A 22,431-nucleotide genomic window follows, 5' to 3' on the forward strand; every position below is an offset into this window, starting at 1 on the left:
CTCTCTGTCTCAAAAATAAATAAAACGTTAAAAAAAAATTTTTTTAAAAAATCAGTAGGAAAACATATAAAAATATAATATAGAAGTCTTTTCAAGCCAAGATGTATATATATATATATATATTTTTTTAAGACTATTTATTTATGTTATAGGGGGAGGGGCAGAGAGAGAGGGAGAGAAGGAATCCCAAGCAGGCTCCACACTGTCAGTGCAGAGCCCAACGTGGGGTTCGATCTGAACCGTGAGATCCAGATCTGAGCTGAAATCAAAAGTTGGATGCTTAACGAACTGAGCCACCCAGGCATCCCCAACGGGTGTATTTTTTAAATACTGCTTTAAATGATAAGGCCGTTCTGTATTTTCTGTGGAATTTCAATTGTTAGCAAGCAAAAGGTTAATATTCGGTGAACCATGACAACAAAAGCCTGTATGTCCATGTTCAAGGTTTTTTTGAAAAGGTTATATAGGGGGGGAAAAATCTTTATTTTTCTTAAAATTGACAGTTACTGTCTATAACTGAGAAGATGGTTCTATTTGTGTGTTATTTTATAGCCATACATACCTCTTCTTTTTTTTTGGTGGAGAGAGTGGTAGAATGTTCTCAAAATGTAATTTTAAGAGGGCAGAGATCATTTATTTTTCGGGCAGCTAAAGCACACTTCCTAATTAAAACTAAGAAGCAGACATTTGGTCTTCTCCCAGGACTATGAGAAAAGGTTTCGTTTTCTAAAACCAGCAGACCAGATTGTTCTATTTGCTGTTCCGTCCACCTATCCTTTCGGTTTGGGCTAAATTCTGTCCTCATCGATTTTAGCGTTCTGACATTTAAAACAGCAGTTAGGTGTTCCAAAATGCCTGAGAATGACAGATCGCGCCAGATACCACGGGTTCACTACCTTTTACAAATCTGTGACCACTTGGGACACTGAAGAAAGGAACCTGTTTGGATGGTGGATGGGAGCCCGGGACCTCTCCACTGCTGAGGCCTTGCAACTCAATCTGTGAGTCTCCGGGCACAATCCCGACATTTAAAAACGGAACTCTGGGGCTCGTGGGTGGGGAGTTCGAGCCCCAAACTGGGTGTTAGAGATTACTATAAATAAATAAATAATAAAGAAGTAAAAAAAAAAAAAGAAAAGAAAAAAGAATAGAACTTAGGCGTTTCCTTCGCAAGAAATTAATTATTAATGCCACTTGATGTTAACACAGCCGGATTCTTACAGTGCATTGTATTCTGACTTTTCCACCCTACTATTTCATACTTAGCAGGGATCTCAGCAAGGTTAACAGCCCCTAGCGCTGCTGACTGGTTGATGGTTATCTAAGTCTCAGGGGCAATGTTAAGAGCAGCCTCTAAATACCTTGGACAAAAGAGTCCTTCACGCCGAATGGCCACCAGCTAATTATTACCTCCACAGTGGAGAGATGAAATGAAGTAGAAGCCAAATTTATAAGACGGGAAATCTGGGCTTGAGGAAAAGAAGTAAACCCTGAAAATGAGAACCTAAAAAAAATCATGGACCCCGGAAATCGCCAAGGCAATCCTTTTCGTGAGCGAGCTGTAGTCAACTACTCTCTGAGAAGTCTAGAAATAATATTTAGATAGATATAGCTATGTGCTAAGAGGGATGCCTCCAGCTGAAATTTCTTCCACACAGCTCAGTGACGAAGGGAGGGCCCTGGTTTTAGTGTCTTTTCTGGGTTAATTTGAAGTCACGGTTATTGGGGCGCCTGGGTGTTTCAGGTGGTTGAGCGTCCCAACTTCGGCTCAGGTCATGATGTTGCGGTTTGTGAGTTCCAGCCCTGCATCGGGCTCTGTGCCGTCAGCTCGGAGCCTGGAGCCTGTTTCCGGTTCTATGTCTCCCTCCCTCTCTCTCTCTCTCTCTCTCTCTTTCTGTCCCTCCCCTGCTCGCACTCTGTCTCTCGCTCGCTCACTCTCAAAAATAAACGTTAAAAAATAAGTCACGGTTGCCTCACATGAGCACTGTTGATATTTGGGGCCAGATCATTTGTTTTGGGGGGACAGGGAGGGGCGTTGTCCTATGCATTATATAATCCTGGCCTCCACCCCTTAGGCGACAATGAAAACCCGGTTCCAAACTCTGCCAAATGTCCCCTGGGGGCAAAGTCAGCTGAGAACCAGTGTTATAAGTCCCCAAACACACCCATCCGTGTATCCTCTCCTTCAGATCCTCCCCCCCGCCCAACAAAAGCCAAACTGAACCACCCCGCTCAATTGATTTTCTTTCAAACCTATGAACTCACTTCAACGAAGTGGGGGGGGGGGGGTCTGGTTTCCCCACTTTTTCCTTTCTGCTGAAGACTTCACAGCCTCTCGAGCAGTTACCTGTCTCTTTCAGGTACCTTGTTTTCCAGGTACACTCCTACCTTGAACGTGGCAATTACAGTCAAAATGATACAACTAAGGATTGTGATTTATGCTATCTTTTCGCTCCCCGTAGGAGGAATGCAAGTCTTTAATTTTTAGGAAGAACACCGGAACTAAATAAATACTTAGCACTTTAAAGGAAATGCTTTTTACACTTCAATGAATTCCTGCCAGGAGGCACAGACTGAAAAATGCAGCACTCCTCAACAATGATGTCTAACAATAACAGCCTCCAGTACTTAACAGCCTCCCACCCGTGTTTCTATGGTGATACTTGAACTCAAAAGGTCTGAATTTAAACTACCTAACTAATCTGAAGAAAATCCCTCCCCTCTTTCCTTGGAGCATTTTTTTTTTCAAAATCATTTGTTGGGGGAGGGCGGAGAGGAGAGAGGAACGCTTCCCCAGTTTTAGTGAGGCGGACGTGAGACCTTCTCAAATCGGGACGGAGGATAAAACTTCTAAGACCAATCTTCGGAGCCTCGTTTAAACCGCTTTGCAATGAGGAAAATACTAGGCACTGTTCAAGGAGGCGCAGAGTTGAAGCACGCCACCAGTGTTGAAACTCATGGGCAAAATACTCTTCCCAGCTGACATATACCTGACATATACACGCCGGCGACGAAAAATACATTCCGTTTCCTCTAAGGGCACATCCAACCCGTCAGACGGGGCGACAACAGCGAAGAGCTGCTGAAATCCTGAGACCCGGGCTGCGAGGCATCCTGAAGAGCCAGCCCTTCTCTCCCAAGAAAAGTTAGGAGCCACGTTCAGATACGGCAGTGTCTTAAAATCATGGGAGAAAGATTTCAGAATAACCCCCTGATAAACTGCTCAACAGGCATGGCGTTTCAGGTTCTCGATCTCACTTGCAATTTCCCCATTTGTGGCACATGGCGGTCAAATGGAAATTTTCCCTGTGTTCTGGAGCACTCGAAGGGGTTTAAGAGGCCTCTGGCTGACACAGGCATACACCTTTGAAAAACGTGGGCTGTAGCTTTAAAAGGTGTCAAAGGAAAAGCAGATGAAATACTGTAATCTCCACCCACTGTCACTTAAGACATACAGCCCACGCACTCCGCACGCCCAGCCAGCATCCTGCATCCACCCTTTCGGTCAAGCCCACTGCATTAGACCATGGAAACTCAGGATGTGTGGCCACAGGGGCCCCTGCTCTGGCTCCAGCTGGCCCACCACGTGGCGTGGCCGTGACCTTAGTCACACTTCCCCCTGACATCCTGTGAGTGGGCTCAAGCTGGAGCCAGACCTTCCCACCGTGACAAACCCTCACTCCCTGAAACATTCCATTCTCTTCTAACAACCAGGAGCTTCCTGCTCCCCACCCCTCCTGAACAACAGGTCTTTGAATATCATGCACCACTCTGGTGACCCCTTTAACCATTTAGCGCAAAGGGAGGGATTTGCAACTTCACTCTGGATGTTCACAGAAGCTCTCGCTCTCTCTCTCTCTCTCTCTCTCTCTCGTGTTAACTAAACGATTTTCACGATCATCACTTCTCCAGGAATTACAATAAGCACATAGGACCTTGGGAATGGAAAACAGGATGCTGAAAAATGTGCACAACGAAGCAATCTTCATTAAAGAAATGCTTCTTCCCTTAGGAGACAGAAGCTGCCTGCTGGATTCAGATTTACAGAAGCATGACCTTCCCGGTCCTTTTCTAGTTGGGACTAGAAGGATTTTAGAAATCTTGGGAGCTGTTGAGGCGCCTGGGTGGCTCAGTTGGTTAAGGGTCCCCCTTCGGCTCAGGTCGTGGTCTCGTGGTTTGTGAGTTCAAGCCCCTCGGCTGTCAGCCCAGAGCCTGCTTCAGATCCTCTGTCCCCCTCTCTCTGCCCCTCCCGGCTCGCGTGAGCTCTCTCTCTCCGAAATGAATAAACTATAAAAAAATTATTTTAAATAAAAAAAGAAACATGTGAGTTGTATGCATAACCCTGCTCTTTGAAAAAGAACGTTCATTTAAATAAAACAGATTTAATGAGAAAAGTACTCCCCATTTCCTTTCAGCTGTAGAATCAAGAAAGAAGCAATTGTTTGTTTCATCAGGTGACGGGCAGTATTAATCCTACCTTCCTCCTAAAAGATGCATGTGGGTCCTAAGGTGGTTTCTCAGGCAAAGACGTAAAGCTGGGTAAGAGGCAGTTCATGCACTCATTGTTTAGACCCCTACTATTTTCCATATTCAAAAAATGGCCAGAGAGGTTCCGGCTGGGCAAAAAAGAGAGCGCCCACACTCCATCGTCCTGCTTTTCCCAGGGTACCAGACTAGAAAACCTGGAGAGACTGCACAGAGCAGCTAGGAAAGACAGGAAAGGTTAGGAAAGGCAGGAATTCAAAATGCCACCAAAGGGCCAGTGAGTTTCCCATGACTGTCTCCTCCAGTATTACCCCGCGGCCTGACCCCAACGCACTGTCAGCTTTGGCTCGGGGAGCAGGAAAGAACTCCTGATGCTCAGAGAGCGGGGGAAATCCCCCGGTTATTTTTTGTTTTGTTTTGTTTTCCTTCGCTCTGTCCTCTCAGGTCACAACCCCCCCCCCCACCCCCCAGTGGCAATGGCAGCCCGCAGGGCCAGAACTCTGAGGGCCAAGAGCCTTCCTCTACGTTCCGCGGAGCTGTGGTTCCAAGAAGATGGGGTGAGACCATGCCTTTTTTTTTTTATTCTGTCCTCCTGACCAAGCTTGGTAGCTAAATGACCGAAACAGGGAAGCCCCTTGCAATCGGGAAGTACTAAAGAAATTATGTAGAGCGAGCAGCTCAGGAAAAGGCACCCCATAAATTGTTTATAAACTCCTGTGTTCACCCACGAGCTTTGCATGGATGGATCTTGTCCTTTCCCCCCCCCCCCCCTTAAGTTCATTTATTTTGATAGAGAGAGAGATTGGGAATCCCAGCCGTCCACACAGAGCCCAATGCGGAGCTCGAACCCATGAACCGTGGGATCATGACCTGAGCCGAAGACGGACCCTTAATCGACTGAGCCACCCAGGCTCCCCCGCATGGATCTCATCCTAAACAGCCTACCTGAGACTAAGAACACCGGGGGGCCACAGTCACAGGAGGTTGGGTTAGAACTTGCTCTCTGAACATAACCAAGTCGACTCCCTGCTAAAACAAAGATATCAACATTCTCCATGGGATTTAAACAAGATCCAGAGGCTCGTAACATAACATTCAAAACATCCTGGCTAAAATCCAAAAGACTTGAAAGCAGCTATTAGAACAGTGCTCCGGCAACCATTCACAGGGAACCGTGAAACCTACGGGAGAAGTCTGGGCAGAGACACAGAAGCTGGGCAATTCTAGAACTGAGAAATGAAATAACGGAAAACAAAACCTCCTGGACAGGCTCAACACAGCATGGAGAGAAGAGTGCCCGAACCTGAGGACAGAGCCAGGGAAATTGGCCGATCTGTACAACAAAGAGATACAGGATTGAAAACAAAACAGCAGAGCCCCAAGGGATTCAAGGGACAGTAACAGAAGGTCTGTCATTTTGTGTCCTGGAAGTCCCAAAAAGAGAGGAGAGACAGGGCATGGCAGAAAACAAAACAAAACAAAACAAACAAACAAAAACTTAACAAACTAGTGGCTGAGAATTTGCTAAATTTCCCCAGAGGCACAAATCTACAAATTCAAAACGCAGAGCAAACCTCACCTAGGATAGGCCCAAAGAAAAAACGAGACCCAAAACAATCTTGAAGGCAGCGAGGGAGAAATGGCCTATTACCTAGAAGCACAAAAACTCAAAAGGCTACAGATTCCTTACTGGAAACCGTGGATGAGACAAGGAGGTGGCCCAGTATTTTTTAAGCACTTCGGGAAAGAACTGTCAACACGCAGTTCTATATCCAGCGAATCTGTCTTTCGGGAATGAAGGTGAAACACAGATATTCTCAGATCTAAGAAGCTCACTCACTGGCAGCTGACTTCCTCTAAGATAATAGCTAAAGAAAGCTCTTCAGACAAAAGGGAAATGATACCACGATGGAAACGGGGAACATTAAAAATTAGGAAAGAGCAGCAGAAATGGTAAACATCTGAGTAAATATAAAACACTATACGTCTCCTCTTGAGCTCTTTGTTGAAAGCAAGAATTATAACATTGTCTATGGGGGTTTCAGTGTATGCCATTGTAACCCGAAGATAAGTGTAACAAAAGAAGAGGGGTAAGGTCTCTGCACTGCACTTCAAGAGGTAAAATGCTGACTCTGAATCCACCATAAAGTATGTATATTGGAATCCTTACAGCATGCACCCAAACACGCGCACACACACACACACACACACACACACACACACACACACAAAGACATAGGAGGCATACAAGAGATCAATTAAAATAAAACACTAAGGAATATTCAAATAACGCAAAAGAAGGCAGAACACGGGAACCCAGAATGAAAATCAAGGGGAGAAACCGAAAAGAAATAAATAATCAAACGGTAAGCATAAATCCAAGCAGATCAATAACTGTATTCAACTTAAATGGTCTAAACATGTAAATTAAAGGACAGAGACCATGAGAATGAATTAAAAAATATGAGCCAACTATATCTTAACAAAAACTCACGTGAAATATACTATTAGTAGGTAGGTTAAAAGTAAAAGGAGGGAGAAAGGGATGATATGCAAACACTGCTCAAAAGAAAGCTGGAGTGGGGGTAGGTGCCTGGCTGGCTCAGTCGGAGGAGCGTGTGACTCTCGATCTCGGGGTTGTGGGTTCGAGCCCCAAGTTGGATGTAGAGACAACTTAAAAAAACAGATGGAGTGGCTCTATATCTATATCTATGTATCAGACAAAGCTGACTTCAAAACAAAGCCAACTGCCAGGGACAAAGAAATACATTACATAACAATAAAAAGGTCAAGTTGACAAGACAGGGCGTGTTTGCACCCAACAACAAACCTTCAAAATAGAGGAAGCAAAAACTCACAGACTTCGGAGACAGAGATAAATCTAAAGTTACGGTTGGAGGCCTCAACATTCCGCTCAGTAATATATGGAAATGGTAAATAGAAAATACCACCAACCAGCTAAATCTAGTATTTATAAAACAGTAACAAAAACAGAATATGTATTCTTCTAAATGACTCACAAAACATTCACCAAGACTAACCATACCTCCAAGTATAAAACTTAAACAAATTGAAATAATAGAGAGTATGTCTTCTGACCGTAATGAAATTAAACTAGAAATCAAAACAAAAGAGAACAGAAAGAGACAACAAAAAGAAAAAAGGAAAACTTCTAAATTCTTGGAAATTATACACCATACTTCTTTTTTTTATCATTTTAATTTTTTAATCATTTTTATTTTATTTTTTGAGAGACAGAGACAGACAGAATGAGAGCAGGGGAGGGGCAGAGAGAGAGGGAGACACAGAATCGGAAGCAGGCTCCAGGCTCCCAGCTGTCAGCACAGGGCCCGACGCGGGGCTCGAACCCATGAACCATGAGATCATAACCTGAGCCAAAGTCGGAAGCTTCATCGACTGAGCCACCCAGGCGCCCCCAACATACTTCTAAATAACTTACAGGTCCAAAAAAAGTCTCAAGTGGGAACATTTTTTGGTATTGAACCAAAATAAAAATCCAACACAACAAAACGTGTGTGATGCAGCTCAAATAGTGCTTAGAGGGAAATTTACGTGAAATATTTGTATTAGAGAAAAAGTAAGGTCTCTAATCAATAATCTGTTTCCACCTGCCCTAACTACCAAAATACCACCGAAGCAAGGAGGAGAAGTAACAAGGACAAAGGCAGAAATAAATGAAATTGAAAGCTAAGAAACAACAGGAAAAAAAAAAAAATCAATGGAAACCAAGACTGATGAAGAAAAAACTCATTTCTTCCTAAGGAAAGAAATGGTGTCACCACAGATCCCACGGACGTTAAAAGGACAGGGGCACGTAACAACTCTACACACATAAATTTGCCCCCTAATATTGCTTCTATCTTTCGATGAATTTTTTTTTTTTTTTTTTTTTTTTTTGGTCTGTGCTCATGAGAGTTGACTGTGGTTTTGTCGCTGCTGTCTTGCTTTCTACCACCGTTAGTATCCTTAAATGCTGGCCTCATGTCATACACTGGGACGTTTTCCCTCTTGTTCTCAAAGAGACAGTCTCAAACTGGTGTTATTTCTTCCTTCAACGCTTGTTAGAATTTACCAGTGAAAAGCCATCTGGGACTGGACGTTCCTTTTTCAGGCTTGTAACTATGAATCCAGTTTTATTAATGACGCTAGGATCACTGGGGGTGTACATTTCAACTCAGGTGAGTTTGGATAGGTTGTGGGGTTTTGGGGGGGGGGGTGGGGACGGGGAACTGGCGGAAGAAGTAAGTTCCCGTTGGAGTCTTCTTTGATTCCTCCTGGATCAGAGAAGAGATAAGGTGATCCAGGATCTTTCAGGTTGTCACCGAGAGGTTTCCAATCTTCTTGGTAGTAGTCAGAGAGCAGTAGCGGGGGGACCGAGGGGGAGGTTACAGGGAGGCTTAGGGAAGGGTGTTAAGGGGGAACATTTCAGACTCCTAGTCATCCAAATGCCTATTACCTGGCCAGACCAGAATGTTCTATGGTGTGAGCTGGGAACCACAGGACTGGAGCTGGTGCTGGGGGTGGGAGATGAAGTCAGGTCTAAGTGCCAACATGGCTTCTACCCACCTATACTGACCAGTCCTTCTAACTCTTTTATTATCGTAAGGAGAATTCAGCTGCTACAGAAAAAGTTGGGAAACCACTCAGACGTCCCAAAGGAGATGACTCGGGTTCTGGCACAGGCTTCTCGAGAGGGCAAGGGGCCAGCCATTCCCAGCCCAAGGCAGGGCACTCCAATGGAATCAGCCTGGGTATGGAAACAAAGTCGTGGCATTCAACTGGCCGGCTGAAATTCTTCCTCCATTTAGTCAGACACAAACCGAGACTCATAAAGCTGAGAGCCACCTCATGAGTCTCCCTGCCCGTGGCCTCATTTCGCAAGATGAGGAGACTCTATTCTAGATAAGGGAAGTGACCGGCTCAAGGTCGCATACCTTGCTGAGGCAAAAATGGGACTGGGGTCCAAGTTCCCCCAGGGTCCCAGCTCAGTGTTCTTTACACTACACATAAAAACAAGTATTCACTGGACACCCACTGCATACGTGAGGCAATGTGAGGACACTTCCTGTCACCGCAGAATTTGAACTTCGGCGGGGAATACACAGGCATTGAACAGTGACACAGGTAACTGAAGTAGAAATGAGCGTTAAGTTACTAATGAGAACTTCACCACCACCAGCACTGAGTCGGCCATAGTGGTCCCAATGGAAAAGTTTCACCTTGGCAAATTGGGAAATTATTATATGGGATCTTTCGGTGATTGAATAAAACTTCACGTTGGTGAAGTCTACAACCTAGAAAGTGCTTGAGTCCTGTCTCTGAAGCACCATCTCGGGTAGCTACGGGGGGCGGGGGGAGGGGGGACGCCATATTAGTAGACCAAGGAGCAAAGACTGCCATTCAAAGAAGTAATGATTCTAGCCCCGGGCATTCTGTGGGACCAAGAAGAAGGAGCCATTGTGTGGTGACTCAAGCCAAGCATGACCCAGATACTCCAGGGGAAATAGCCCTGGAGCCACGAAGGCCCTGACACAGACTCCAGCAACCAAGCATGACATACTCCAGAGAGCAAGAGCTCTCTGCTGAATAAACCAGGTAGTTCTGGAGAGCAGGGAATGAACCTAGGATTCCGTGTTTCAACACCTTGACAGTGAAGAAAGGACATAAAGAAACACACACAGACAGAATTTCTGGTTTACCTCAGAACCTGATCAGTCGGAACACTTTTAAATGGGAAACTTTTACAGATGTTTGGTCAAGTTATTCTTGTGGGAGATGTTTCCCCTACAACTGGCACTCTCATGATGGAATCATTTTAAAGCGTCTCGAATTTTCCCCTATTCTTTCAAGGGATAAATGCAATCCTACAATCGGAGACCTGAGGTGAAAGTAGCTTTACAGATGGCAAATCACCATATGGGAGAGTGCTTGATAAAGCAGACTCAGGAAGCCCTGGGTGGTGGCTCAGTCGGTTAAGCATCCGATTTCAGCTTAGGTCATGATCTCAGGGTTCATGAGTTCGAGCCCCATGTCGGGCTCTGTGCTGACAGCTCAGAGTCTGGAGCCTGCTTTGGATTCTGTGTCTCCCTCTCTCGATGCCCCTCCATCTCTCTCTCTCTCTCTCTCAAAACTGAATAAACATTAAAAGAAAAAGACTCAAGTCTGTAACCCACAATCTGATTAATTCTATTACAACAGAAGACCAGACTCTTTTAACCATGACAATTAACAGAAGAACAACAAAGTAGGCATGTAAGTTGGCGGTTAGTTTGGTTAAAGGTATAGAATTTAAGATTTTAAAACGTATTCAGCTGAAAACGCACATGTATACCAGGCAATTCTGACAGGGCAGAAATCATTTATCATCATCACAGCAGGCTGCAAGAGTCTAAAGCGACACCCATGGTAAAGGCTTAATGGAATCCCCCTCCTTAAAAATTATTAATAATAGAGGGGCGCCTGGGTTGCTCAGTCAGTTAAGCGGCCGACTTCGGCTCAGGTCACGATCTCACAGTCCGTGAGTTCGAGCCCCGCGTCGGGCTCTGTGCTGACCGCTCAGAGCCTGGAGCCTGTTTCAGATTCTGTGTCTCCATCTCTCTCTGACCCTCCCCCGTTCATGCTCTGTCTCTCTCTGCCTCAAAAATAAATAAACGTTAAAAAAAATTTTTTTTTAAATTATTAATAATAGAATGATTTAGTTTGCATTTCCCCCAGACCCTCAGAAGCTGGCTACGAAATCTCAGACGTACCCAATCAGTTCAGTAATTCTGTGAGTCGATGGGAAAATGACAATTCATCTCGGGCGCTTTGTTTCGACCCCTTGATAAGTAAAGAAAGAACACGGTGAAATGCGGTGAAGCGTCTCATTTTTATCTCGGGCCTTGGTAAAAATAATACTTATTTTCAAATACATTCCCGGCTGTGTCCAGAGCGCCTAGCACAGAGCCTGGCACGTAGTACAACTTCAGAAAGTGGGGTGTGTTTTTGCATAAATGCACAGTCGAACGATGAGGCAGTGATTCTGCCAAACCGGAAGTATGTGCCTTGAAAAATCGCTATTCTGTTTTCACAGCGATACGCAAGGAAGAAAGGGATGGAAGGGAAGACCAAACACCTGTTTTGTTCTTTTCTTGTGGAGAACAGTTGGGTGGAATCGGACACGCAAAAATAACGAATGCCCTCCACCGTTTACTAACTATGTGAACTTGGCCCTGGGACTTGAATGCCTACTCTTAAGTCTCTATGACCTCATGGCTGGCAGAAAGCTACTAACCTCTTCCTCGCAGTGTTACCACAAGGGCTTAAATGTGGCCATGCTGTTTTTGAGCCTGGCGCACAACAGGTGTTCAACGAATGAGGACCTCTGAGTGAGCAGAGGTCTTTTCACCTCAAACATGGATCCTAACTAGAAGTCTGTAGTATCCCTGTCAGTTTCTGAGTTTCTTTCCAAAAAAAAAAAAAAAAAAACATTATTACAAGCATTCTCTACCCTGGCGCGGCAGATCAGAACCCCCGGGGGATTCTAGGCAGGTGACCTGGCTTGCTGTGACTCTCCAGTGGTGAGGGGGAGGAGGAGAGAGCGGCCCGGTGGGGTCCTCCACCTGGCACGGAGCCCCGGGGCCCTGTGCCCTCCAAGAGCTCAGATACGTGGGGACAGAGGGACAGCACAACGGAAGCAGTCAGGACACAGGGAGCATGAGGTTTCAGAAGTAAGGTGAAGGGAAGAAGAAGCATCCTTTTTGTTATTATCATTTTTAAGTTTATTTATTTATTTTTAAAATAATCTCCACACCCAGCACGGGGCTCGAACTCACGACCCCGAGATCGAAGAGTCGCACGCTCCTCCGAGCCTGAGCCAGCCAGGCTCCCCTGAGAAGCCTCCTTAGTTTAACCAGTAAATCAAAGGCCGTTTGCAAACGGCTTCCAGAAGCTGCGATCTGACAGAAACTTCGAGTGAATCTATATCTGAGCTCTCCCAACACCAGATCTGAAATTGGCTGGTTAATCTGGCCTCAGCCGTGACATACGGAGAGATCGAAATGCTGTTGCAAGCCTCCATTTTAAAAGCGACACACGTATTTGTTCAACGTAAGTTTAACAGGCTTTTAAAAATCTTAACGTGATGCATTCAGAAGGGCAACACTCACCGAGCGGAGCAAAAGCGTTTCTCGGCAAGCGGGTGTCCATCAAGTAGAAATGGTTCTCGTCTTTACCTTCTAGATGGACCTTATGCCACTTGAGTTCTCTGTATAACCTCAAGGATGTCTCAGCCTTTCAGGACTCAGTTTCTCCATCTGCCTAAAAAAAAAAAGAAAAGCAGGGAGGGACGGATCCGGCAAACTCTAAAATGCTATGCTTCTCTTCTGAAAATAGCAATTATCGCCACGTCTCCCTATGCCAGGTATTGTATTACCAAATATGCCTATCTTCTAACATGTGGTTCCCCAGAAGAGTGAGAGGGACCAGGGTTTAAAAACCAACACAGGGCGCCCGGGTGGCTCAGTCGGTTGAGCGGCCGACTTCGGCTCAGGTCACGATCTCGCGGTCCGTGAGCCCCGCGTCGGGCTCTGTGCTGACGGCTCGGAGCCTGGAGCCTGTTTCAGATTCTGTGTCTCCCTCTCTCTCTGACCCTCCCCTGTTCATGCTCTGTCTCTCCCTGTCTCAAAAATAAATTAAAAAAACGTTAAAAAAAATTAAAAAAAAAAAACAACACAATGAGTAAACGCAGACTTAAAGGGAAATTTCCTACACACCTTGTTCACCCCAAAACAGGACCGGCCACATCCCTTCCCTTTCTTTCAGTCACACTGTCGTAACTCGGGGCACCTTTGTGGCTCAGTCGGTTAAGCGTCTGACTCTGGCTCAGGTCACGATCTCACAGTTCATGAGTTCAGCCCCGCGTCAGGCTCTGTGCTGACAGCTCGGAGCCTGGAGCCTGCTTCGGATTCGGTGTCTCCCTCTCTCTTTGCGCTCGCTCACTCTCTCTCTCTCAAAAATAAACATTAAAAAAATTTTTTTTAAAAAACTGCCATAACTCTGTTCCCCTAGTGCCACAAACCTCTCTCCTACTGGCCAAGGCGGGTCTTAAGATTGAATAAATCTTCTCACGGGCTGGCAACCCTCCGGCGAAGTACGTGATTGCCAGGAACACAAGAAGCACAAGATGGAACACAGTATCAGCACCCTTGCCTTAGCCCAGAGCTCGGAGGGCAAGGTGTTCCCAAAAGAAAATCTAAGGCTTAAAAGAGCGCTCTGATTTATCTGGTAACGCCATCAAATCCTCATGAAGGCAAAGTCACGAAAAGAAAGGAGAGCCCAAAATGGCCTGTTTCAAAAGCATGCCGTATTCAAAGTACATGAAGAAAAATGTATTTTTCCTAAGCCCCAATACGGAGAAAACCTTAGCAGCCTCTTTCACAGGCCTTAAATCTGATAATGCTACGTGCCCTGGCAACCCAATGCGGCTATAGGATATCAAACACTTCTTACGCGCTAACAACCATACAGAGTGCACAGACTGCTCACTCACAGAACATAAAGACTCGAGCAGGTTAACAATGGCCAACCGAGGGAACAGTTTAACGGTCTGTTCGTTACAACAGCCTTGTTCTCTGACCACCTGAAGGGCTCTTGATTTGCAGTGATAAATGTCCATTCTGAAGAACTGAATGAACTATTACTCAAAAGTTAACAAAGCACCTATGTTGAGAGTCGACATATTTTTTTTTTTAGTTTTATTTATTTCTTGAGAGAGTGAGCTCGAGCAAGGGAGGAGTGGGGGGGGGGGGGGAAAGAGGATCCAAAGTGGGCTCTGTGCTGACAGAGAGCCCGACGCAGGGCTCGATCTCATGAACTGTGAGATCTTGACCTGAGCCCAGACCAAGGGTTGGATGCTTAACCGGCTAAGCCACCCAGGCGCCCCCATACATATTTTTAATGTAAAACTTATTGAAGGGTCCAGTCTAGACCGAACAGATAGATATACACATTTCTCGAAGGATACGACCAAAGAGACAAGTTCTTTATTTCTCCCATATCCTTCGGAACGTGCCCACGTAGCCTGTAGGTTCAGTTCGCGAGACGTAATACAATCTACCTAGGACGCTGCATAAATGGCTTCATTTGGAAAGCATTCTTCCATTCACAGGCCTGACAAATGCTTGCTTCCTGTGTTCCAGAGGAAACTGTACTTATAATTAGTAGTTTCTTACAAGATTCACTTTTGCGTGCTTCTCATGTGACTCGACACTGGCAGGGCTGGCCCCAGTGTGTGTAGCAACAGAGCGAGCCGCAGAAACATGCTCGCTTGCTCGAGTGTTCCCAAACCTGAAATGGTTAAGTCCTTGGCCCTCAGTTATTACCTCCGCAAGGCTTTGGTTAAGCTTCAACCACTTTACCCGAAAGGAGTAATAGCTAACCGCTTCATATAGGAATAAATACTGCGTGTTAATCTGTTTTCGTCAGCAAAGAGGACCCCAGGTGAGAAGCAACTGAAACTACCTCCCTCCCCCACCCCCACTGGGTTTCCTGAAGTCAAGGAAATGAGAGGAGGTTCCTAATAGGTGAGAAACCTCAAACACTGATTTCTTAAAAGCAGCCAATACTGTTTGGCATTTGCTCGAAACTCTCAAATAACCTGACCCATGCACACAGGTCAACACAGAAATTAAAATGTACTGGGCAGAAGATGTAGAGGGTCCAGGTACACAGGTCATGGAAAAGCAACGCGTCTGTATTGCCCAGTCAAGTGAAGCATTCTGGGAAAGCAGACACTCTGACTCCCCTAAGTCCCGCGACCTCTGCAAGCCTGGCTACTTTATGGGCAGACCTCGACTCAGAAGACCGTTGGCATCTGGGAACCACAGAACATCCATCCTTCCTTCACGACGACATCAACCTGATGATGAGTCTTCCGAAATCACGGGTCTTGTGTTGGCCAAGGGAGGCCTTCCCGTATCGTGCCTCTTTGCTTAGAAGGTGGTTTCATTTCAAATGGCATCACCACGTTGGGGTTGATTCGAGAAAGGTTGAGTGTGGGGCAGCACGAAAGGAAAAATGTTACATCCTCTGTGGAAATTCCGGGCCTTTCCACCGCTTTCAGTTCCACCAGAACTGGATCGTGAAGCCATCAATCAATAAAGTAAGCTTGGGACTGTGTCCCCCAATTTGCCATTCTCGTCTTTCATATACAGCATCTTCTTTTTATTTTTATTTTTTAAATGCTTATTTATTTTCGAGAGAGAGACAGAGTACAAGCGGGGGAGGAGCAGAGAGAGAGAGACGGAGTTCAAGCCCTACATCGGGCTCTGCCCTGACAGCGCGGAGCCTGCTTCGGATTCTGTCGCTCCCTCTCTCTCTGCCCCTCCCCCGCTCACGCTCACTCTCTCTCTCATAACATAAATAAATAATCTTAACACAAACTAGATATACGGGACAAATATTTTGAAGGCATTTGAAAGCACTTACGATCTCACCTTTTGACGAGTAAAACATTTGATTTATTCGAGGGTATACAATTTTGGAAGATTTTGCCTTTCCTTCTCAATTTCAGTTACTGTCATAATAAAAAAAGGTTGATGAAATGAGGTTTACTTTTCAATCGCTGTGGTAATTTGCCGTCTTTCTTTCCACCTGCCAGTGTGCCTGAAACTGCTGTTCAAGTGCATGCAAAATATACAACTCCCCTATGGCTCAATTTGCTTTTAAGTAAAATGAGCAAATTGTCAAAGCTTGGTTCCTGCCTCTCACGACTTTTCAGAGCAAGTAGAACTTTCTAAAGCATTTTGCAAATATTAAAAAAATGATTTTAGAAGATGTTGGGGGGGTCTTTCAAGGGGTGCCCAGCTGGCTCAGTCAGTACAGCACACGACTCTCGATCTCAGCTGGGGCCGTGAGTTTGAGCCCCAGGTTGGGTGGAGATTGCTTAAAAATAAAATCTCGTAGGGGCGCCTGGGTGGCTCAGTCAGTTAGGCATGCGACTTCGGCTCAGGTCGTGATCTCACGGTTGGTTCGTGAGTTCCAGCCCCACATCGGGCTGTCCGCTGTCAGCACAGAACCTACTTGGGATCCTCTGTTCCCCTCTCTCTGCTCTCTCTCTCTCAAAAATAAACTTTTAAATAAATAAATAGAGCTGATAACTCTATACGTTCAGTGATGCTCACAAGTGTCTAGATTAAAATTCTTATTTCGTAACTACCTTTCAACACTCTAAATCCCCTTTATTATCAAATGTACCTAACAGCCATGATCTCCAGGGATTCTTGGTAATAAACACCCTTTATACGGAGGGACCGACTCAGATTGGAGGAGAAAGGATACGAGATAACTAAAAGGACTGTAGGATCCTGGATGAGATCCTGGAACGGAAACAGAACACAAGCGGGAAAATGGTGAGAGATCTGAATAAAACGTGGAGTTTCGTTGGCCGTTTTGCACCAACATTCATTTCCTGGTCTTGGTAGGCGTACCACTGTTAACGTGAGATTGAGGAAACTGGCTGATGGGTATACAGGAACTGTTCATGGTATTTTCTGCAACTCTTCTGCACACGCAAAATCAGCTCAAAAGAAAAAGGTTAAAAAAAACACACACACCCTTGGAGAAAGAAAATCCATTGTTACGGGTTTTTAGGAGGAACCTGCATCTTCTGAAAGCATTTAATGCACAACAGGATTTGACTCCACTAGGGAAAGGGTCCGGGTAGACGGCACCCTATTTTCTGCAGTGACCAGAGACCCCTCTTCCGGCGTCACCTGATAGAAATTTTTCTTGAGCTCATTTTACTGGCGTCAACGGGCACCACGTCTTTGGACAATGGGTTCTATGACTTGGCTCTCGCTACATGAAACAATGTTTGCTTTATTTTCTTCAAATGTCTTCTTGAGGATTCAAGCTTCATTCGCATTCCAGAATTTTGAGATCAAGTTTAAGGAATTCCGTCATTCGTGCCCCGTCCTGAAGCAACCCGTGTTCCTTAGCGGTGACCGACATTAAAAGCTTCCCGTCCTCCCGCAAACAGCTAAGAGTCTATGAGATCCAGGATGGTTTGGTTTCTGCACCTTAATCTGATGGACCTGCAGCATTTCCTGGTCCATTCAATAACTTCCTTGTAAAACATTTCGGTCACCCGTGCTCCTTGCCACTGCTCTCTGCTGAGAAGCTCTAACAGGCCCAAGAGACTGAGTTCCATTCCATTCTGAAGTTTGAGTTTAGGCAAGGGATTTCCAGCATCGCTAATGTGATTTTTTTTTTAATTTTTTTTTAACGTTTTATTTATTTTTGAGACAGAGAGAGACAGAGCATGAACGGGGGAGGGTCAGAGAGAGAGGGAGACACAGAATCTGAAACAGGATCCAGGCTCTGAGCCGTCAGCACAGAGCCCGACGCGGGGCTCGAACTCACGGACCGCGAGATCGTGACCTGAGCTGAAGTCGGCTGCTTAACCGACTGAGCCACCCAGACGCCCCGATTTTTTTTGTTTAAAGGGATCAGGGGCGCCTGGGTGGCTCAGTCGGTTAAGCGTCCGACTTCAGCTCCGGTCACGATCTCCGGTTTGTGAGTTCGAGCCCCACACGTCGGGCTCTGTGCCGGCAGCTGGGAGCCTGGAGCCTGCTTCGGATTCTGTGTCTCCCTGTCTCTCTGCCCCTCTCCCACTGGCGCTCGCGTGTCCTCTCTTTCTCTCTCAAAAATAAAGAAAATGTCAAAGAAAATTTAAAAAAAGAAAAAGAAAAGAAAGGATTAAACGCCTTTGGGGGTGCTTACATGTCAAAATGAAAATCGAGTCATGCTGTTCACGAACCTATTTCCCAAGTTCTGGATCGGATAAGATTGGAGAGCATTCGATCTCTGAATGGTACGGAATAAACATTTATAGTACATCCGAACGAACTGGAAATAGTGATTCTACAGGAGAGAACATACTTCTAGCACCTGGCCCCAGCCCCAACCAGAAGACAGGAAAACAGGAGATGATCCCAGTTTAGGTTAAGGTGGCACGCAAAACCTTGAGGCAATTCTTTAATTAAATGTCTCTATTCGTTTCTCACTCTCCTATAAGCAACAAAGTCTATAAAGGGTAGAAGACAATGACCAAATTGGATCTTACAAACGATTTCCTTTTAAAAACTGTTTCCTCTGATTGTGAAAGCCAAATTTTTACAAGAAATCTTCCTTAACTACCACACCAAGTTCCATAGTATGTGTGCTTTTTCTTGTGCTCTAAAACTTCATCTAAATGAACCACCAGTTTGGGGGGGGAAGGGTATTTTGGGAGTCTGCCCTCAGCACCTCGAACTCTGAAAAAGAAGTCCGCTGAACTGAAGGCAAAATTACTTAAATTACCTCCAGCTTTACATGCAAAGATTGGCTTCTTCGTGTTGAAGAAATTAAACTGAGAGAAAACTCATATGCTCTAATAAGAATTTCAATTCATTATTTCCAAGCCATTAGATTTCTTTAAAAAAAGCAAAATTGCTCATGAACTTGCCTATGGACTTGAATTTCGTTAAATAAATACCCCATTCAATAAATTGTTCAAAGACCTTCAGATAATATCTTCACCAAGGAAACGAGGCTTTGTCTTCTCTATTCATGCCTTTCAAATTCATGCATTTTGAGATAATTTTCTTACTTATTTATCATACTAAACGGGGAAAATTATTTATCTATATAGAATTATAATTATAATATTATTATGTTCTCAATACATACACAATATAAAATTGAAGAGCGACCTAAGTGCCTGGAAATCCCAAATACTGAGAGAAAACAAAATGTAACAGAAAAAAACAATACGAGGGGCGCCTGCCGGGCTCAGTCGGGAGAGCTTGGGACTCCTGATCTCGGGGTTGTGAGTTCAAGCCCCACGGTGGGTGTAGAGATTACTGAAAAATGAATAAACTTACAAAAAGAAAAAAAAGCAATGGGAAAATAAACTCATGTAAAGATTTTAGCTAAAAGGTGAATATGCAGTCATGTCGCAGGTTTAGATGAGTGTGGTATGTTTTTCAAGATAAAATCCTCTACGACGTCATCATCCCCAAAACACATCTAGACAAATCCATCTTTAATGTGATTACCTTTTTTCCTTGATCAACTAGTAAGTACCTACTACATGCTGGGCACCGGGCTGGAGTCTAATGGGGACTTAGAGACCGGTTCACTAATCTGCATCAATAAAAATACAACAGATGGTGTGACAGGAAATGACAAGTCCCCTTATCTGTCTCAGGGTCAAGTGAAGTTGGGAAAAAGGAGTTCCAAGGAAAATGAACATTTAAAAATATTTTCGGGGTGCCTCGGTGGCTCAGCCGGTTAGGCATCCGACTCTGGATTTCGGCTCAGGTCATGATCTCATAGTTCATGGGTTCGAGCCCCATTTTAGGCTCTGCACTGACAGTGCGGAGCCTGCTTGGGATTCTCGCTCTATCTCTCTCTCTGCCCCTCCCCTGCTCTCCCTCCCTCTCTCTCCCAAAAAATAAACTAAAAAAATATATTTTTTAAATATTTTCAACAAGGATGGAAAAAAAACAAACAAACCATTTTCCGGTTAACACTCAGATCATTGAAAATTCCACAACAGACTTTCCCATGTTTGTACCTTTTGGTCAGCTGCACTGTTGCTCGATTATATAATCTTCATTTTAAAAAATATTCAGTTGAAAAAATTTACAGATACGAAAAGGATGGTCGGGCAGTTCCTCTCTTTGTATGCCACGGTTAGCAACAAAAACTGAGAAAATAAACTCAAGCAAACCTTGTGTTTCCAGTTCACGGGCATCACCAACCAAGTTTTGTTTGTTTGTTTGTTTGTTTGTTCTTTTACATCGATTGGTTGTTCTTGCTTATCAGCGGCCTCCTATGTTACTTCTCCAACACAAAAGCACAAGCGAGATCATCTGCCAAGAATCCCCCCACCCCAAGAGACGAGTGGAAAAGGAGCCACCCTTGACAGAGCTGATCTCTAACCACCCTAAGAGGACTCCTTTCGATAAAGGAGAGAGACAGAACCTTCCTTGTAGGGGTGAAATGAACTACTTCTGAATTTCCCAAAGGGAATCCTGACTTGTGTGACCAACTCGGCTGTCTTTTGAATTAAAGCAACCTTTAAATAGCTGTTCTATTTAATCTCCCTTCTAAATTCACTATTGTTACTCATTATGAGTTCACTGGCATTAGTCAGCACAAGGAGTTAGTCACTATATTTTTTAAACCACCAACCCCCCCCCCCCCACCAAAACTTTTCTGATTTTCCTTTCCCCTCGGTATTTGGCAACGTTTAAGGAGCCCAGTAACTATATGCAAGAAATGCTGCTGGGCCTTTTTTGTTTGTTTGTGGTTTCAACAGTGACCAAGTCCCCATTAATAAAAGGAGTACAACTCTTCATTCTTCTCGTGAAAAGGGGACCCTCGCCTTTAAACCTTCAGATGAAAAGTTTCTTATTCAAACCATGGATTGAGAAATGGATACCATTCGTTCTCCTGACCAAAAGAAAAAAAAAATCAAAGAGTAGGATTTCTGCTAACCACAGGGGAGAAATGGAAAATAATCCAGGGAACACTAGAGACCGTACTGGCCTTTCCAAAGGACCGGTCACTTAACGGCCCGTCACAATCGTGACAAGTTGCCTTTTCAACATTATCGGTCAAGACCTCCTCGAATCGGCCATCAGTTCTGCTGGATTGAAGGCCAAAACGTCCCTGCTGTGAGCAGGCCACAGGGACCCTGAAAGCCCTCTCCCCTTTTCCTCTCCCTCCACACAGAACCACCTCAAAGCAGATACCGCTCCAGAACCTTCCCTAATCGCTGGCTGCCAGCCACTGCTTACTCTTGGAGCACTTCCTACACTTACCATATCCTGCTTCTTCACGACCTACCACATACCTCCATCCTCTCTTCCCAAGTAAACGGTACACTCCTTCTAGAAGGTGTGTCTGACTTCAGCCCAGCTCACGATCTCGAGGTTCAGGAATTCGAGCCCGACATCAGGCTCTGTGCTGACAGCTCGGAGCCTGGGGCCTGCTTCGGATTCTGTGCCTCCCTCTCTCTCTGCCCCTCCCCTGCTTGTGCTCTGTCTTTCTCTCTCTCTCTCTCTCTCTCTCTCTCCCTTTGCCCTTGTCCCCTTCGTCCCTCAAAAAAAAAAAAAAAAAGAATGCCTTATAAAGGTATCGAAGTAAAATTTAAAAAAAAATCTTCAATCAACCACTCTGCTTTCTTACCACCCACCCCCTCCTGGCGGGGAGGGGGTGGGGAGGAGAAAGGGAGTGGAGAGGGGAAAAGAACTAAGAGAAGGGCCAGGGTGGTAAAGGCACAAACTTCATGTTACAGCGAACAGAATCTTTACAACATGCTCCTCATACGTTCTCATTCCCAACGGCTTTTAAAACTGCACTTCCATGGGGCGCCTGGGTGGCTCAGTCGGTTAAGCGGCCGACTTCGGCCCAGGTCATGATATCGCGGTCCGTGAGTTCGAGCCCCGCATCGGGCTCTGGGCTGACGGCTCGGAGCCTGGAGCCTGTTTCCGATTCTGTGTCTCCCTCTCTCTGACCCTCCCCCATTCATGCTCTGTCTCTCTCTGTCTCAAAAATAAATAAACGTTAAAAAAAAAAAATTAAAACTGCACTTCCTGAAGAACTGATAGAAATTCTGCGACAAGATCCAGAGGCTTGGTTTGGTAACATCTGACAAAATGATGGAAAAGACCGCACTCTACGCTTCAGATCTGTGCGTTTCCTGGCGTGCAGATTTTACCTACCAAGCCTTTGAAAAACAAATACTGAACTACTAATGCAGAAGCATTTGGGGAAAAGTGTTTTGTTTTGTTTTGTTTTTTTACCACATCGGAAAATAAGATGGGCTCATGGATGGCTAGATGAGCAACTAGATGGTTAGGTATTTGAAAAAGCAAGTATCTTAAGATGCTACTA

The 22,431-nt window shown here is 45.0% G+C and overlaps 1 long non-coding RNA gene across 1 annotated transcript; it reads right to left on the minus strand.

The window, feature by feature from the left end:
* Positions 1-8,714: 8,714 nt before the first annotated feature.
* Positions 8,715-22,431, minus strand: LOC131502279 (uncharacterized). Its single transcript, XR_009256996.1, has 3 exons — positions 20,261-22,431; positions 12,654-12,804; positions 8,715-9,253 (listed from the first exon to the last, which is right to left on the minus strand). It is a non-coding gene; the product is annotated as an uncharacterized LOC131502279 (long non-coding RNA).

The sequence above is a fragment of the Neofelis nebulosa genome, chromosome X (genome assembly GCF_028018385.1).
Source record: "Neofelis nebulosa isolate mNeoNeb1 chromosome X, mNeoNeb1.pri, whole genome shotgun sequence".
In the NCBI taxonomy this organism is placed as follows: domain Eukaryota; kingdom Metazoa; phylum Chordata; class Mammalia; order Carnivora; family Felidae; genus Neofelis; species Neofelis nebulosa.